The following is a 16,409-nucleotide window of genomic DNA, read 5'->3' as shown; positions in this document are numbered from 1 at the left end:
GGAAGTGGTTAAGGTTCCATCGGGTGACTCAGGCTGGATTGCGCAAATACCCAACTTGAGATTCTAATGGGTCTTATATACCCTCTTTCTTACTCTAAGTAATATGCATACAACTATAAACCTTTATTCATTTTACCTTATAGGCGGTACATCTAGGAACCCTGTCTGGTTTAATTTCCATGCCTGTTGGTTCTATTACATCTTCAACCGATCCCTGCCCATATACAGCCTTCTGAGAGCTATCTGGGTAAGATCATTATAAAGTCATCTATGTACAACCAGGCATTTAAATAAGCTGATACTTTGGTTATTTAAGCCCCATATGGTACCAATTTATCTGAGATGTGTCCCGTTATTTATTTCGGGACACATACAGTTATTGCTGTTTCCTTATACAATTTTTTCTACTCATAGATACCTAAAATATCAGTCTTGCAGTGTTGCCCTCCTTTTTGGCCACGCTCCCGTGTGGGGGGGTCTTCCCCTCACCTTGTGGTCCAGAAGCTATGCCATCCGGTGATTGACCGTATACCAGACAGGTGTGATATATTTTTGATTGCACTGTTTTTCATATTTGATTGATCTATTTCAGTGGACACGACTATTAGAGATATTAAATGTTATATGACAATATGCTATCTTTATGTACTAATGATATATATGAGAGTCTTTTCCTAATATGTAAAAGATTGTTATACTTATTTTTCTTTCTTTTTTCCACTTTAGTGTTCTTATGTGAATCTTGTGTAGAATGTACCCCTTTTTTAAAAAAATACCCCTGAGGAAGCGGCTATGGCCGTGAAACATGTCGGGTTGAATCTGTGGGTATCCTCACTTTTCCGCACAGACATCATTCTTTAATGGTAAAGGGTAAATTATACTACGGTTTACCCCTGTGTAGGATTTGCTGTACACAATACGGTCTATATTCTATGTATAAGAACATGATGTACAATGGCTAACTGTTTTTATTATTAAAGTGTCTACATTACTTTTGTATCTGTGAACATGCAGTATACATTTTCTAATTGTCCTCCTTTTCTAATAAAATAAATAATTTGTTTGATATTTCATATCTATCTTTTCTATTTACTTTTTTGTTTACCAGCACCCCTATTTGAAAGTCCCCCGCCTTACAAGCTCTACCATTCTCCTTTTTCATATGAAGTGGGAAGGGGTTTTCTTTCTTAAGTAATGCCCTTTTATTATTCAACTGTCTGCTGGACACCTGTTTAATAGTTAGACCCACCTATAGTTGAGGATTCTGTTGCCAAAAACGTAGCATTGCTCCAAAGACTTTAATTGGGATGTATTCATTTTTTGCAACATGGCAATGAATGAATTTGTTAGGAAAAATACTTTTTTGTGTGTGCAAATTAACAAACATTGGTTGCAATCAATGGTCCACATTTGTAGGAGGATTCTGTAGTATAGTATCCTATAGAAAATGTTGATTCTGAAAGGAAAGTAAAGGTTTTCTGACAAATCTGTTGGGGTGTACTCATTTATGCTGAGCTCTGTAGATGTTATTGTGGGATCCTCACACAAAAAAACAGCATGAGGCTCCTCCACTAATTTATACCAGACTTCAGGTCTGGTATGAATTTGAAGGTTGACCTCACGCAAAAAAAAATAAAAAAGTTGTGAAAAAAGCCACACAACACCCTTTTATGCCAGATTTTAGCTCTATACCAGATTTTATGGGGCAACCCCACATAACACCCTTTAACAAGAACCCCAGGGAGCACCCTATAAACAATAAGGAAAACCAATATACCACCGCCAAGTGACTAAATGACTGGTCCAGCAGATGATAGCTAATATACGTATATATAAGAGGGGAAGGTATCTCAGATGATGTCATGGCCATATTGGGACATGATCATATATCGTAATGACTTTAAGGGGATTCCCATGATGTCATTGACCATATATAGACATGTAAGTGAATGGGGCCAGTGACAACACTGGTTGTTAAGGATTTTGTGGTGCTTTAACTGGCCTGCATCCTTAACAACCATTGACAGCAGTAAGCTGTCATGTAAATACCTACTGTTAGTTTACCGATAACGGCGTTTCTTCCAGTTCCCTCCAGGACGGCCAACATGTGAGAGATGGTAGCTCCTCCCCAACAGGAAACACACTCCCATTGCTCTTCTGTTAAAAGGCCCCATCCTTCCCTTGGTTGTCAGTTGTAAGAAAGTAGAATCCACAACCAGTTCACAAGGGATTTACAAGCCCTTAGGCACTTACCAGTTGCCCTCACCCTTTTCACAGGACGGGAAGTAGGCCGGCCGTCCTGGAGGGAACTGGAAGAAACACAGTTACCGGTAAACTAACGGTAGATATTCTCTCCATCCCTCCAGGATGGCCAACATGTGAGAGGTTAATAAAGTAATCTACTGGCCTACCTTAGGGTGGGACCACTGCCTGCAGTACTTTCCTGCCAAAGGCCATGTCTTGCTGCAACAGTATTTCCACACAATAGTGCTTCACGAATGTATCCCAGCTGGACCAGGTGGCTGCACCACAGATTTGTTCCCAAGAGGCGCCTGCCTTTTCGGCCCAGGATGTTGCCAGAGCCCTTGTAGAGTGAGCTTTAGGACTGGTACACTTGCAACCTCATAAGGCATGGTAATGGCTTGTCTTATCCATCTAGAAATTGAGGGTTTTGCAGCCTGCCTACTATTCCTTGGTCCAGAGTAAAGGACCAGGAGGTTATTAGATTTTCTAAACTCCTTGGTTCTCTCTAAATAAGTGAGGAGACACTTTCTCACATCTAAATAATGAAACTTAATTTATTTTTCATTCCTAGGATTGTCACAGAAAGATGGTAGGACAATCTCCTACTTCCTATGGAAATGAGACGCTACCTTGGGTAGATATAAGGGATCTGGTTTCAGAATAATCCTATCTGAAAAAATTAACATAAAGGGTTCCTCTATAGACAAGCTTTGTAAGTCCCCTACCCTCCTGGCTGTAGTGATAGCCAAGAGAAAGGCTAGTCAATACCTTAAGAGGGACCTCCTATAGTGGTTCAAAAGGGCTCCTAGGTAACCCTTCTAGTACCCTGGTTAGGTCCCATGGTAGGAACCTATTCTTAATGAATCTCTTTATCAAAGGCTCTTTTGCTAGACTTGAGTCTAGAAAAACGGAAAGAGACGCAATCTGTACCCTAAGGGTGTTCAGCGCCACACCCTTATCTACCCCATCTTGGAGAAACTCCAGGACTATGGGAATAGTACATTTTTCTGTTTCTGCCAGGTACTTTTCCAGACCTTTAACCACTTGCCGACTGCCTACCGACGATTTACGTCGGCAGTCAGCCCCTCACAGGCAAATTGACGTAGATCTACGTCGCTAGCCTGTGAGGGTCTAGGGAGCGAGCGCGCGCCCCCGGAGGCGCGCTCCCGCGTGGTCACGGACCCCCCCGCGCGTGTGACCGGCGGACCCGATGTCCACTGGTCACTCTGCGATCGCCGCTGCAGAGGGAGAAAGTCAGGCGGCTAGTGTAAACAAGCCGCCTGTCATTCTCCCCTGTGTAGAAACAATGATCACACGGTTCTACTATGTAGGACCGTTGATCATTGTTCCTACAGCCCAAGCCACAGCCAATCACAGTTATAATCACGCCCCTAGGGACACACACACATCTCCCTCTCAAAAAAAGTTAACCCCTTCACTGCCAGTGTAATTTTACAGTAACAGTGCATATGTATAGCACTGATTACTGTAGAAATGTCACTGGTAACCCCAAAAGTGTCAAAAATGTCAGTCAAGGGTCCGATCTGTCCGCCCAAATGTCGCAGTCCCGCAAAAAAAATCGCAGATCGCCGCCATTACGCGTTAAAAAAAAAACAACAAAAATCTTTCCCTTTGTTAGTAAACGCGATAACTTTTGCGCAAACCAATCAAAATACGCTTTTTGCAATTTTTTTTTACCAAACATATGTAGCATAAAACAAATTGGCCGAAAATGTTAAAAAAATTTGATTTTTACGTTTTTTTGGGGAATTTCATATAAAAAAATGTGAAAAATATTGCTATTTTTGCAAAATTGACACTCTTATTTTGTTTATAGCGCATGATCAAAAAATCGCACAGGTGATCAAATACCACCAAAAGAAAGCTCTGTTTGTGGGAAAAAAAGGACGTCAAATTTGTTTAGGTACAGCGTCGCACGACCGCGCAATTGTCCTTTAAAGTCACGCAGTGCCGAATCGCAAAATACCCCCTGGTCAGGAAGGGGGTAAAATCTTCCGGGGCGTAAGTGGTTAAATACATTTTCTGCGTCACTGGCTTCCTGCTCATGAAGAGAGTATCTATGACTCTATCTGAGCAGCCTTTCCTTTTTAGGATCTGATGCTCCTCAAGTAATACCTCCTCTGTGGTAATACCAGCTTGGGACGGTTGTCCAGCTTCTGTTAATGTGGGAGTCTATTCTGCTTTTGAGAGGGATCTTTTGTCTGGTGATGACTGCAAATTCCAGGAACACCCACTGTTCCCCTATTGGGGCGATAAGATAGGTATTCCTGATATCCAGGGCCCTCACCGGCACTGAAGGTTAACCACCCTGGTATGCAGGCCTTTTTATGTAACTTGGCCTTTGGCTAAAAAGAGCTAAATAATCTCTTTTCCATGTTCTAGAGGCACTCTCCTTTTTGTAGTGTTCTCTCTTAGTATCCTTTGAGGCTTGACCCCTAAAAAATTTCCTGGGGTTGTCCCGGGGTGGTCTTTTCCCTTTTTCTGAGGATCTAGATAATACGTAATCCAGACCTGTGCCAAAGAGCAGGGATCGTTTGAAAGGTAATCCACAAAGCTTTACTTTTGACGTGAGGTCTCCTTCCAAAGCCTTTATCCAAATAGCCCTTCTTGCGGAATTTACCAGGGCAGCAGTTTTTACTGAAGCCACCACTGCTTCTACTGCAGCATCTTCCAGGAAGTCTACTGCTTTTCTTATCCCTGACAGGGAGTCTCTCAGATCCTGGGATCCTCCCTCCTGGGAAGTATGTCTTAGGAGTTTTCCTATCCAGAAATCAGTATTTCTGGCGATACAAGATGCTGCCAAGGCTGGGGCCATACTGGATGCATGCCTTTTGTAATAGGACCTCTATTTTTCTATCCATAGGCTCTGCTATATTACCTGTATTCTCAAAGGATAGGTAAGATTTTTTGGTTGCTTGGGATAAGGAAGCATCTAGCTTAGGAATTTTTTAACCTGTTCTTCTTTGAAGGGAAATTTCCTCTTCCAACCTTTTGGCTTCAGGAGGCTTTTCTCCGGAAATTGCCATTCTTGGAGGATTAGATCCTTTAGGGATTTGTGAATAGGAAATGTTTTTGAGGGATCTTTGCCTAAACCTTTGTACATTTTGTCTTGTACTGAAGTTCCTTTTGGAGGGTCTGGGATTCCTTCGGTACTCTAAACCGCTTGAAGGAGTCCTTCTAAATCCTCTAAGGGAAACAGACTTCTGTTCCTTTTGGAATCCTCCTCCTCATTATCCAGATCCAAATCCTCCCCTGAGCTAGGTTGGGACCTAGCCTGGCTCCCTATCTCCCCTGGGTCTTCCTCCTCCTCCCTCACTTGGGCAGGTGGTGGACTCTGTGATACAGGCAAAAAGATTGAAGGCCAGCCCTAGACAAGATACTCTCTTGAGAGGGGGTTGCCACTGTTGTCTGCTAGGGAGGTCCAGAGGTACGCAAACTCTGGATGGTAGCCAACATTTCCTCCTGCATAGATTTGAGGAAATCCTTCATTAGGACTGACGCCTCTTCACCTGCCAATTTATTGATGCAGGTATAGCAAAACGGCTTTGTGTATGTTCTAGCCAGTTTTTCCCCACAATTACCACATCTCTTTGAGGAGCAAGTGTTAGATGTAACAGGGGACATAGGATAGAGGCCTCCTATGTCCCTGCTGGGACTTCTGCAAGAGAAGAGAAGATTACTAAGATCACTCATCTTGCCTGTTATATACAGTCTTTAGGCTACATTAAATCTTTTTTGGGGAAAGTGGGATTCACCAGGCCTGCACACCCTGGTACACAACTTCCCCTGCAGAAAAAGGAAACCCCGCGGTCTTACCGGTATCCGTTCTGCTTTTCGATGTAGCCACCCAGAGCGACTTTCCTTCCTCCATAAGGCGAGAAGCACCTGTCTTATCTTTAGCAGCAACAGCGGTTTGAGCATCTCCTCTGGATGTCTCCCTTACTTCCACGCTGTACTATGCATATCCGTCTCCAGCAGAAGTTCCGGTCCTAAAGCGAGGCTTGGAGCACACTTGCAGCATTTTTTTTTTAATTTCCTCAAGCCGCTGCGATCTTCTGGGAGCGGAGGAGACCCCTGCACACCGTCAGGGCCTGGGCTAGGAAGGACCACCACCTAGGAACGCCTGCCCGGGGCTTCTTGGCCACCTGTAAGAAGCCTAGAAGGCCGGCAGGTAAGGAGAAGCCTAACCTCAGCCCGACCGAACCTGGCTTACAGGGGGACCCATCCACACCAGCATTGTTTCGGGTCAGAGAAAATAAAAAACGTTTCACTGTGGGAGAAACACACATAAAACTGATGACCAAGGGTAGGGTGGGGCCTTTTAACAGAAGAGCAATGGGAGTGTGTTTCCTGTTGGGGAGGAGCTACCATCTCTCACATGTTGGCCGTCCTGGAGGGATGGAGAGAAATCATCATTATACATGATTTTCACCTTCCACTGAACAAGTAAGTGCTCAGGTATTCAGATGAATACCAAAACAGCCAAGGTTTGATCTGAACCTGTGTTCAGACTGAACCTTTAAGCTCATTCATAATGTCATGTATAGTGTACTTCCTTGGTTTGACTACTTACAGCAGCAGGACTAAACCTTCAACAGTCAAATGATAATTTACTAATACCGAGCCCCTGTACAGCAATACTGATGTTTATTAGTTCATGGACTGTATAACCAGTGACTCTAAATCACTGTTTATTTCAGTAGATGCTACAGAGTTTCTAGCACATAACCAGGTGCATCCTCAGGTATGTCCTGTCTTAACAAAATTACACCTGACAACTCAAAACATCCCTTCTCAAAGACTTTAATTGTACATTCCTGTTACAGAGTTTTCACCTGAGTTTTAACTTAACTAAAGAGTTGTCCATCATCACTCAGGCTGATACACCTGACATCTCAAACATCACACCAGGAACTAAGATAACAGTGACATGCCTAAAGTGGGGTACACACTAGTAGAAAATCTGCCGAAAATTCCCGTCCGAGGTAAAATCGTATGATTTTCGGCTAGTATGTACACAACTTTCAGCAGCCGATGCCGACATTTTCAATGAAAAAAAATGGAGGGACAAACACCAAAATTTTTATCGTCCGTCCCCAGACAACCAATTTTCGTTTAATGTGTTTGCAGTACGTCCGTGAAAAATCGGATACGAAAGACCGCGCATGATCTGAATTTGCTGACAACCCTGGGAACAAATGTCCCCAAAAAAAAAAATCGGACGAGAAATTTCTTGAACATTTATACACTGTCAACTAAAAACAGTAATGAACGCTGAGCATGAGAGAGAAAAATCGGAGGATATTTCGTCTGATTTCCGTCAAGTGTGTACGAGCCTTAAGAAGCTTATAAAAACTGTCTACTCCAGTCATTGTGCAAGGACATAATTTTCCTTGTGAGTTAGATTTAGAACTTTCTAAAGGCTGGTACACACGGACAGAATCCGGCCGATATTCAGGCCGTGTGTACAGCAGCTTGTCCGACAGAAGCCAGTCTAATGCCAGGCTTCTGACAAACTGGCATGCTGGTAAACCATCAGCCAACTGGTACACTGGAACACCTAGAACAGATAGAACACAGCTTACCAGTGTGTTCTGGCAGGAAGCAGCACAATAGCACAGCATGGGTGATCATTGTACTAACACGGCTTGGCTGAACTAAAACAAACTTAAGCTTAAAATTGTACCTTGCAATAGAATTGACTTGTCATGGAGCTCCTTGAACCAACTAGAGAGATCCTTGTGTTATAAATGATTAAAATAACTGACAGGCTCTTTTAAAGTGACCCTGTTATTACAATATTCAGCTTAAACTAAACCCACCCTGTAAAAAAAGCTGATGTATACTTACCTTCTGGCTGCCATTCTAATTACCTAATGGAATATCTTTCATTGATAATTAGATGTAAATAAGCTGTCAGCTTTAATTACACTTTCATTTAAGTATTGTTGGACCTAGCCTGAGATTAGCTGTACTTGTATCACTAATGTGCCTTGTTGATCAATGTGTCTAAAACAGAGATTGTGTGTGTTACCCACAGTAAAAATAAAATTATTTTTTTCATTCACCCATAATGTACTGAATAAATCACAGATAATTAGACTGGCTGCTATAAAAAAAAGCAAAAGGGATGGGTGATGGCATGAAAGCTGCATGTGGCTTCCATCTATATTTGATTCTCAGTGCAGGTTTTAAGCTTTGAACTGCATTACAATTTAAATACTTATCTTTATATAGAGCCAAGAAATGTATCTAAGATACCAGGTTTGGCTAGTTTCTTTAATTTTGTAAAAGTGATTACTATTATTATCAAACTTTTTTATTTCTTTTTTTTTTTTTTAATATTTGGTTTGTTTAACTGGCAATGTGTTTATTTAACTGTGCCTTATGAGCCCGAATGATTGGGAGCCTTTTCAAGGCAAATAAATATACTAGAGACAGTAATGCATAATTTCAATATAAACCACAAGAAAACACCCAAAAAAGCTCACAGACCTATGTGTTTAAAATTAACTACAAAGTAAAGAATCCACAGAAATACATGCAGTTGTCATAAAATAAGATAAATAGAAATGAAAAATGCATGCTTTTCATCCAGGAGGTTTGCTTTCCAATTTCTAATTTCATTTTTTAATACAAGTGGATATCTTCAAAAGAACACATTTCATCTAAGTATATATTAATCACAGCTGTCTCACCTTGCTTGAATAATTCATGTTTAACAAATAAAAATAATTCTGCTTGACTAAATTTAACTTGAAAAAATCTTGCTAACTTGTTATGGTTGTTTAACAATATTTACTTTTTACCTTTTAATTTGCTATATGGCATGTAAAAATTATACAGTATATTTATTTAATTTCATACTTTCAGATGTTGGGTCAGTGTTGCTTAGATGTTTACAACTCTTGCTTGGTTATGAATGTCAATCTTAAATATTATTTAGGCTGCAGAAGTTACAAGAAAAGTTCATTCTAAATTTATGAGGGTTCTTCAAAAAGTTCCTGCAATTTTTTTAACTCTATTAATTATAAAAAAGTGTGGGAACTTTTTGAAGACCCCTTGTATTTTAGTCCAGAACTATGTAGAATAATATGTCTTTTGTATAAACATGTTCATGAATTGTGGTTGTGACCCATCTTTTTTGTTATTTTCTCATCTTTCCTCAAAAACCAACAATTCTAGGTCCTATTTTGGACTCTATAGTCTTTTCTACCTACTGTCCTGTCCTACTTCGCTTTTTCTGTTTAACAAACACCTTCCCTGAGAACAACCTCTTTATTAACTACCTTTTAGATCATCTATGTGTGGGCACTGGGGTGCATAATCAGCAGGCTGAGTCAAGTACAGGCTAGAGTCAGTTGTAAACCACAGAGATCCAGGATTGCCTGGGTTCAGGCAAGACTGAGCTTTATATATCCACATTTAGTTTCTTTAAGTAAATTTTAATATTTAGTAACATTTCATACAGGTAAAAATCACTTCGGTCTAAAACTCATAAATAACAGCAGGTGCTGACCCCATTCCCATCCATTGCCCTATATGTTTCCAGTTTGGTTTAGGTAGGATGCTTATGTGTTTAAACACATGCCTAAATCTTACTACTGGGTCGCCGTCTTTGATATTCACTAGTTAAAGGTCCAGTGCCATAATGAAAAGGGAAAATGTTTTGCACGCATATACATTATCACATATTGCCTGAGCTTTAAGATCTCTACTTATCAATTTGTGGGATTTCTGAATGATAGTACTCAGCAGTGAAGCCGCAAGGTTAGAGCATCGCCCAAAATGTTCCAACATATACAATTCGAAAGGGAATTTTAGAGGTGGGTGGAGTTAAATGTCTGTAATAATTCTTTTGTATACCTGAAAGACACAGAAACACATTTGCATTTATAAGACTTCTATAAATTGTACATTTTTCTTTAAAATGCACATTTGCTTCCTGCAAAATAAAACTTTTAAAGCAATGTTTTGTTTTGATCTTGATAGTGTTGATGCTAAGCCAGTTCACTCAGGTAGGAGGGAGGAGCACACAATGGCTGGCTTACAGGAGCAGGGAGTATAAACTCGGGCCTGTGTAGGGGCCAATAAACATTTAAAATCGATAGGAAGAAATGGGCAAACTATTTCAACATTGGTAGGCACTGGAGCTTTGCCTATCAAAATGACTTGAAATTCACCCATAACAGGAAGGTACAGGAGGTTTCTGAAAGAAGATGGATGAACCTCTAGATGCATCCACTTCATACCTGCAGCAGCCCCCCCCACCTCCCGCTTTCCACAGTCACAGAGTTTCTTTAAATAGGGTGGCATGAGATTAACTTCTATGCAAGAAACACTCAAGTATATATATATTCCTAACAAGCATACATACGATTTAGAACAATTCCTCACTGGCCTCTGTAGGTGCAGGCACTGTAAAGTAAATAATCTTCAAAGCACTGAAGGGATATCTCTTAGTGGCTCGTTTTACCCTGTTCTCCCCTTCAGAGCACTTGTATTTAAATTAGAGATTTAAAGACTGGAAGACTACTGTGTCACTACTGGGAGGGGATAGAACTGATAAAACAACCTCATTAATTACATTTTTAATCCCACATTGTGAAACAGGTGACGACAAAAATATGTGAAAATGTAAAAATGAAAACCAGAAATTCCATTGTCAAACTGCTACTTCAATAAAATACCCCCAATATGAAAACTATGTGTATGCAATTACAAAACCTCCAAACACACAATGCAGCACTATGTGTTACAATTATATACATAAGTGTAAACATGAAGAAATCATAAGTCACAAAATAAATACTGTATAAAAAAAACTGTGCAAACACCACATGACACAATGTAACCAATAAACAGTAAATGTATCAAATAGTAGAATCCATAAATCTATAAAAAGTCCACAAAGACAGAGTTCACACAAATAATCCAATGTGGTCTTTGTGATCTAATTCTCAATCCAGTGCTCAGTGCCTTCATCACCCTCCAGACAGACAGACAAATTATCAGGGCATTGGACCATTTGTTCAGCCCGCCAAATGACCACAATGCACTGCACTACTGCACAGTGCATTGGAAGCCCTGATTGGCTAACGCAATGAAAGCTTTGCCCAATCAGGGCACATAGCACTGTCAGAGCCATGACCAGAGAAAGTAATGATGACTCTATGCAATCAAGGCTCATTACTCTTAGTCCCGTCCCAAACTATAAAAATACTCTCCACATAGCAGCCATTTGCAGTGTGATATTGGCATGAAGATAGATAGAACAGGGCTCTATTCAGTGCTACTAGCGAGTTAGTGTGCTACAGTCTGCTACTGTGCTTCTATTGTCAGTGTAGAATATCAGTTTAGTGTGAAACTAGTGATAGTTCAGTATGAGTGTAGTGCAACCATTCATTTTTACTTTAGTGTCACATTAGTGTGAATCTAGTGATAGATTTTTACTTTAGTGTCAGTATTTGTGAGTGTAGTGTTACCATTCATTTTGACTTAAGTGTCTGTTTATTTGTCAGGGCAGGTTTCCTGCAGTATATATCATTGCATTACTGTTTAAATCAGTATATATATATATATATATATATATATATATATATATATATATATATATATATATCAGTTCGTTACTGTACGTTTAACACAGTATAAATCAGCGCGTTACTGTCCATTTAACGTAGTATATATCAGTGTGATACTGTATGTTTAACTCAATATATATATCATTGTGTTAGTGCATGTTTAACGCAGTATATTTGAGTGCGTTACAGCATGTTTAACGCAGTATATTTGAGTGCATTACTGCACGTTTAAGGCAGTATATATCAGTTCATTACTACACATTTAATGCAGTATATTTGAGTGCACTACTGCACATTTAACACAGTACATTTCAGTGCGGTAATACACATTTAACACCGCATATATCAGTGCGTTTCTGGATGGTTAACGCAGAAAGTTTGAGTGCATTACTGCATGTTTAACACAGTATAGTTCAGTGCATTACTGCATGTTTAATGCAGTATATTTGAGTGTGTTACTGCAGGTTTGACAGAGTATACATCAGTGCATTACTTTACATTTAACGCTGTATATATCAGTGTGTTACTGCATGTTTAATGCAGTATATATCAGTGTGTTACTGCACGTTTCACCCAGTGTATATCAGTGCATTACTGCATGTTGAACGCAGTATATATCAGTGCATTACTGCACATTTAACGCAGTATATTTGAGCGTGTTAATGTGCGTTCAACGCAGTATATTTGAGTACGTTACTGCATGTTTAACAAAGTTCATTTGAGTGCGTTACTGCATGTTTAATGCAGTGTATATTAGAGCAGGACTGTACATTTAATGCAGTATATACTGCACGTTTAGTGCGTTACTGAACATTTAACCCAGTATATATCAGTGAGTATCTGTATGTTTAATGTAGTACATTTGAGTGCATTACTGCACGTTTAATGCAGTATATTTACTGCACGTTTAATGCAGTATATTTCAGTGTGTTAGTGCACATTTACCACAGCATATTGCAGTGCATCAGTTAAGTTTTACTGCAGTGTATTGCAGTGTGTTAGTGGAGTGTGTCTGTATAGTGAGTACTCAGGTTAGACTGCACCAAACACCACTTTACAATTGATTTAAGTGCATCCACGTACACATTTCCACATCTTTATTACATTTTGTTAATAAACCTTCCCCCCCACCCCACCATCATGTCTGGGAGGTCAAGAAGGAGATGCAGACATTTCCCATGGCACTGTGAGGGGGGCCGGACGCTTATGTGTCCACAGGCAAAGGTGGACGTGGTCCGTCCTAAGGCAGGGCATCATTTCCTCTGTTTAGTGATGTTGCCCGTGCCATCCGGTCACAGCATGCAGAGGAGGTGGTGGATTGTCTTACTAAACCATCATCATCCTTCTCATTCTCCATCACCCAAGCAGAGACTAGCGTGCAGTCCACTGCAGCTGCCAGAGTGGCTTATTCTGCCTCCTTGTCCACAGCTTCTCCTGCCATAGCCCCAGCATCAGGCATGGAAGAGTCAGCTGAGCTATTTGAAAACAGCATCAGCTACTTGTACCTTGACGATGCACAGCCATTACTTGATTCAGATCTTGGTTCTGAGGTTGAGGAACCCTTGGGAGTATTACGTGGCTGGGAGGAGGCAGTTCAAGATACTATAATCATTAGTGACCCCGAAGAGTCTGCTTCTCATGCCTCTGCAAACCTGCAGTGCATGGGCTCCCTTATTCTTCAAAGCCTGCGAAAGGATCTGAGAATATGTGGCATCAAGGAGATTTGTTTGCAACCCTCTTTGACCACCGTTCAAGGGGAAGTCTCGGAACTGATCCCGTACTTACAAAGGGAGCAGAAGATGAAATCTCTTGTGGACATCTTAAAGAGGAGTTTATGTAACACCTTTCCCGACTCTGGTAGGTTACATTCTGGTGGAAAACATAGTTTTTCAGATTCTGTTGGTCAAGAGAGGAGCAGTGGAGAAAGGGGCCGCCTCAGTGATGCATTTCCAAATTGTTTTAGTCCTCACCACCCAGGGCTGTCAGCTTCCACATTCCATCAGCAGCATCTTCATTATATGGTGGGAGATTATCTAGGAGCGCAAACAGATATGGAGAGATTTCCAGTTGACAATCCACTTGGTTACTGGGTCATGAGAATAGATCACTGGCCAAAACTTGCCCAGTATGCAATAGAGCTGCTGAGCTGCCCTGCATGCAGCGTGCTTTCCAAACAGGCATTCAGTGCTGCCAAAGGTTTTGTGACAGATAAGATAGTGCGTCTGTCATCAGACTCCGTGGACCGTCTGACGTTTATCAAAATGAATCAATCCTGGATTAGCAGCAGCTATCAAGCCAATGTTGTTGATTAAGTGCTTTCCTGATCCTGAATCTCTGAAAGACTGTCTAGGCTGCCTAGCTTTGTGGGTATTCATTTTATCTGTAAGAAATTTTTCTGTCTAAGTTTTCTGGGCACAATTAACACCCAAAGACCACGTTTTCAATACCTGTTTGACAGGTGCATATCATTGCAATTGTTGACAGCAAGGCCAAGTCTTTCTTTCATCAGGAGTATTTGTATAGGCTTACAGTGTGAAGGCACCACTGGCACCCAAAGACCAATTTATCCACACTTGATTGACATGTGCATATTATTTAAATCTTTGACAGCAAGGCCAATTCTTGCTTTCATCAAGAGTACCTCTATAGGGTTATGATGTGAAGGCACCACCAACACCCAAAGCCCAAATTTTTCCTCACCTGTTACTTCCATCCAAACTCTGCAAAAGAGACACCCAAATTTATCCAAAAAATCTCGAATCTTATTCCGAGTGCACTAAATTGTTGCCTGATCATACAGACTGGCTCCCCAAGCCATTGTTTATAAAATAAAGAAAGCTTGAATGCAACATGTCATTTTTGTGACTTTATAAATGTCATTATTGCTGCAGCGGGCTCTATACATGGTACAGATGTGCCACATTACAGGCAGACTAAGGGGACCCCCCCCCCCAGGCACTATATTTAAAGGAAGTTTTCATTTTTATTGTTATTTCTCATTTTGATGGTTTCACTTTAAGCATCATGTATCACTGCTCATTTAAAAATGTTTTTTTTCAAGCTTTATTTTCATTGATGTCTCCCAGTGCAGTACCTGGTCCCCCATACCCATTTTATGCCCAATTACTTGCATATAAGCCTTCAAAATGGGCACTTTTATATTTCCAGTTTGGGTCCCATAGTATTCAATGGGGTTCGTTTTTCGATGTTCTAAAGTTGTGCCGCAAACTGAACAGGGGGTTGTTCGGCTCACCTCTACACTTGATACCAGTGACTTTTCACTGTTTTCTTTTCTGTAGACTTCAATCCATAAGGCAATTGATCTCACCTCTTTTCCCTCTGTATAATTACCAGTGTAGCAACAATAGCAGGTATCAGTTAGTTCTCAAAAAGTTGTCTGAACATTCTCCTGTTGGCCGAATAAACCACCAATCCAATCATTTTTTTTTTTCACAAAAGTAGAAATATAATGAAAAGAGAAGATGCAGTGGTACTTGGAAGCAGATTGATTCCCAAAGCTCTTGGTACACTTTCTGCAGTGAGTCAGCACAATCATCAACGGAAAAAGAGGAGAGATCCATTGTCTCATGGAGTTAAATCTGCTAAAGTGCAAAGTCAGTGGTGTCAAGTGCCTTGTGCCGATCTTTAACCACTTCAATACCGGATACTTTTACCCCCTTCCTGCCCAGGCCAATTTTCAGATTTCAGCACTGTATCACTTTGAATACTAATTACACTGTACACAAATGAGTAACTGAGACAGATAGAACTTTCTTTTGGGGGTATTCCAAAACAACTGGGTTTTTGTTTGCTATATTAATTAGAACCTGCAGAACATTTTGAAAAAAATAAAACACTTTTTTCTTTGTTTCAGTTATTAAAATTTTGCAAATTAATAATCTTTAAGGCCAAAATGTATTCTGCTACATTTCTTTGGTAAAAATAACCCACATTAGTCTATTATTTAGTTTGTGTGAAAGTTATAGATTCTACAAACTATGGTATATATTTTTGAAAAATGATCAATCCTCATGTACTGACTGTCTACTGTATCTCATTTTCAAGGCTCTAAAATGGCAGAACAGTACAAATACCCCACAAAAGAACCCGTTTTGGAAAGTAGACAGCCCAAGGTATTTAGTAAGAGGCATGGCAAGTTTTTTAAAGTTGAAATTTTTGTCTTAATTTTTCTGAAACAAAGAAATAAAATAAAATTATTATTATTATTTTTTTTTCTTTACATATTGTGACCAGAGCAGTGTAGTGTTAAAATAGTTGCACTATAATACCCTGGGGAGGTGATCAGGATTTTTTTCTTTTATACTATGATTGCTTAAAACAGTGATGAACACTGTTAAAAGCACACCTTTTTATGAATGGAATCCATTCATTCACAGGGTGTACTATTGTGAGAGCTGTGATTGGCCATAGGTAACACATGGTACAGATAAACTGTGATTGACACTGTCTGTACCAAACACAGAGATCATCACATTAGCTCAAAATGAATGGCTTTGAGTGAAAACCATTCATTGTTTTCAACTGTCATGAGATTGTTGT

The sequence above is a fragment of the Pelophylax lessonae genome, assembly GCF_965119305.1.
Source record: "Pelophylax lessonae genome assembly, chromosome: 1".
In the NCBI taxonomy this organism is placed as follows: Eukaryota; Metazoa; Chordata; class Amphibia; order Anura; family Ranidae; genus Pelophylax; species Pelophylax lessonae.
The sequence above is the reverse complement of the archived record's forward strand: the minus strand, read 5'-3'. Positions refer to the sequence as shown.